Source organism: Lipophrys pholis, assembly GCF_963383615.2.
Source record: "Lipophrys pholis genome assembly, chromosome: 9".
Taxonomy (NCBI): Eukaryota; Metazoa; Chordata; class Actinopteri; order Blenniiformes; family Blenniidae; genus Lipophrys; species Lipophrys pholis.
In genome coordinates, this window is record NC_137639.1 from 28,769,397 (window position 1) to 28,773,422 (window position 4,026).

A 4,026-nucleotide genomic window follows, 5' to 3' on the forward strand; every position below is an offset into this window, starting at 1 on the left:
CCACTCAGCGTGCGAGTTTCAGGCCCGATCTCGCGAGACTTCAATCCAGCAGCATTCTGGGAAATGGAGGCGGGCGAATACTGCGACTACTACTACTACTACTACTACTACTACTACTACTACTACTACTACTACTACTACTACTACTAATAATAATAATAATAATAATAATAATAATAAATACTTTATTAACATATTTTTTACTTTCTCCTTTAAATTCTTTATTAAATTATACTTCCAAAATTTAAGAAATATATTTTTTTCTTTTTGCATACTTTGAAAAAATACATACATTTTTAAGTTTGATATGAACCTTCAACTGATTTTTTGACATTGTCTTCCAAGTAAAAAAAAAAAAAGGAAGAAAGAAAGATTATTATACAATAATTTATTCCTTATACTCTTTGTGGGTTGAAATTATCCATAAATATTTACTCACCCGCTAAAACAATCTCGGTTTCATTTGCTTCTCTTGTACACATGTTCAGTAAATTGTTGTCACTTATTTATTCAATACTTTAAGTTGTTTGGATTCATGAAAGATATCCATAAAGGCTTTCCAATCAGCCACAATGACAATAAATCCCTATTTAATGCCTCTCAAGAGGGTGGTGCTCTGAGGTCCAATGTCTCATACTGCAACCATGAGTAGTGTGTCAAATAAATCTAAATCGTGTGTCTGGAAAGCTTCAGTTTAATAATCCTATGAAGTCTGTGCATACTCTGCTCTGAAGCAGGGCTGTCAAACATATGGCACCGAGCCAAAACCAGCCAGCAAGAGGCTCAAATCCCACCGAAGCACAAAGCAAATTGAAAAGATTTCAAAGAAAATGTAGATTTAGAAAATAAATAAATCAATAAATAATTGTTTTAGACCCGAGCTGAGATATCTGTGATGCTACCATGGAAGCTCGTTAACTAGCATTCGCTTCAAAGCCACGCTGTCAGGGTGAGTTTGTAAAAACACCCATAATGCAACAGCTATTGGAGAATTTATTTGGACATTTCACTGTATTTTGCACCCGATTGTTTCATTAAAATTGGCTTTAAGACGATGTTGTAGTCATTTTCGTGAACGATTGTTTGGAAATTATCATCATTTTCAACACTTTTACTCTGCACCATAACAAAGAACAACTTTAAAGTTTGAAATTTAAAGGCTATTATGGCTTTATTTTATCAGTCCGGCCCACTCAAGATGAAATTTGGTCGTATGTCGCGCTCAAACTAAAACATGCTTGACACTCCTGAGCTCAACTCTCATGTAGTCTCATTGTATAATAAAAACTGGCAATTCAATTCACTGAGGTTGACAAATGCAATACAAGCATATTTAATCGTAACATCTGTAGTAGAATTAGGTCTTGCAGGACTTGAGAACCCAATTCATTCACTCTTATTGCATTTACAAGTGATCCCATACAAAAGGTGTTGTTTAAATAAATAAAATAAACATTAACATTCATTCTAACCCATTATCGTCAGATCTGCATCAATTCGAAAGATGTGTTATCGCGTCGACTATCCAGATACTCTATGTGCCCATGGTGTTGCACCAGATAAGAACAGCTCCGTCTGATTCACTGTCTGCTATCAGGTTTCCTTTGTGTTTACTGTTTTATTATGTGTGCTCAAGGAAATCTGACGAGGAAGTACAAGAGTATTTTCTGGAAGCTGACTGTTCGAACTTTTCCAGAGTCAAAAGTTTGAAGGTCTTACATGTGCGCACGTGCATACTCACACACCAGGAGTGGACCTTCGGGAGGGGCTGGGAGGGCGGCTCGCCAAAAGCCCGGGCCCCAGAGGGGCCCAGTTTGGAGTGGGGACCTGGGGGAGCCGGGCCCCTCCCGCCTGGGCCCGGAGGAGCTCAGCTCATCCAAACAGTTTTTTTCCTAATCACCACTATGCACCTGCAACTTCTGTGTTGATTCCGACAGAGCGAACGTCGCCTTTGTGACACCGGAGCGCACTCAAAAATCCACCCAGTGTGTGGCTTTATTACAATCTGTCAGTTGTTTCTCTCTATCTCTGTCCTCTCAATTACTCTCTTTCTTTTCCCCAACACGTAACCCCTAATAAAACAGCAGAAAGCTGCGACCTTGAGCCTGGCTCTGCAGAAAGTCTCCACCTCTGAGTCTGGTTCCGCAGGTTTGTTCCAGTTAAAAGGGAGTTACTTTTCCTTTATAAATAAATATAAAATCAAATAAGACAAAACTCAGGTTTGAGAGGTTCTTTGGACGACACCCAGGGAAGCTCAGTGTGACCGTATTGCTTCTCAGACGACTTCGTCCCTTCAGCTGCCATCTTTGTTTGGGTGAAGGAATGAAGGGAACATCCATCAGAAGACATGAGGAAACGAGTTCACAGCAAGTGTGTGTGTGTGTGTGTGTGTGTGTGTGTGTGTGTGTGTGTGTGTGTGTGTGTGTGTGTGTGTGTGTGTGTGTGTGTGTGTGTGTGTGTGTGAGAGAGAGAGAGAGAGTTAGGAGTGTTATTCTAAACCGCCCAGCTGCTCCGTCAGTTACTTTAAGGACAACTACTACTCAGATCGTTCACAAACACAAACGCAAAGGCCGTTTGTCAGCTGCAGTAAACGAAGCAGCCCCAGCGGAGGTCGCGTGTCGGTCCACCTCAGGCCAGGAGGTGGAGCAGGTTGACAACATTACTTCACCTCCTCTGTGGAGTGACTTAAGATCCATCCTTCCATCTGAATGATCCAAACCCAGGGTCACAGGGTGGCTGGAGCGGTCGGAGCTGACCGCAGGACCCCGGTCACCATCAGTCCATCACAGGTCAAACAGACAGAGAGACAGGCTCAAACCAGTGACCTGGCTGGACTGTCATGTGAACTTCAAATCAATGAGGTGAGACAATTGTTAGTCATAAAAAAAAAGAGCAGATATTTAAAAGATTCCTTGAGATTTTCACACTCATGTCAATTTAGAGTCAAAAATGAAATAAAACGCAAAATATCTAAAGGCCGATTTAAGCGCACCATTTTTGAAAAATATGGAGCTCAGGAAGGACGACATTAAAAGTAACTGTGTTCTCTGAGAGGACAGTTTATGTTTGGTTTCTCAAGAATGGCAAAGAAAATGCAAGTTTTTGTTGTTGTCTTTGTTCCCGTTACTTCAGTTGCAGACGTTTTCTGTATAATATGTGAAGGGTTCAGCAAAATAAGTTTAACGTCAACCTAAACCCTTCGATCTTCCTGTTGTTGCTTTGGTTTTTCTATCTTTGTTGTTGCTTTGCGTATTTGGTTGACCGAATAAACTATTACTACTACTTACTATTAATACTAAATCGCGGGCAAATGGGAGTACCCAGGGGTAAGCTGCAAACTGCACAGAGTAAGGCCCGACGGGCTGGACTGCCGGACTCCTACATGGAAAAGACTCACTATGACGGAAGAGTGCTAACCAACTCTCCAATCATTAAAAACACCTTCAAAAGTTACGTTTTTTTAAGCCACATAGGCCTTATTCATTAATGCTTTTACTCTGTTTAATAATTAAAAAATATCACTGACCTACATACTGTACATGAGGTCATGGATTTGTCTACACTTAAAGTTTGTTAATAGTTAATGGGAGTTGTAATATTAAACTTTATCATTCATGTTTTGACCTGTTTAGAGCTGCTTTACTGTTTCATAGGTATTGCCGTCATAAAAAAAATATTTCTTTCCAACATCTAAACGTGGTAAAGATAAAACTTCTGATCTGCTGAAGTTCTTATCTCTATGCATGGAGGACAAAGTCATTTCTGATGAGTATTGAGAAACGAAAACGTCACGTGTTTTAACACATAAATACAGACCACAATTGCAGCCTCTCATATTCATCTTCACAGGTAAAGGTACGTATGCCGGTATAGCTGGAGTGTCTGTATTACAGTTTTTCTCTTGAGTGTCTGAGTGCAAGCTGCACTGAAGGTGAATGTTTAATGTGACATATTTCATATCTTTGTTGTGTTTTTAATTTTTTTATTCTGGACCAAAGCAAACATTTTCTGTGTTTATTCAGCTAC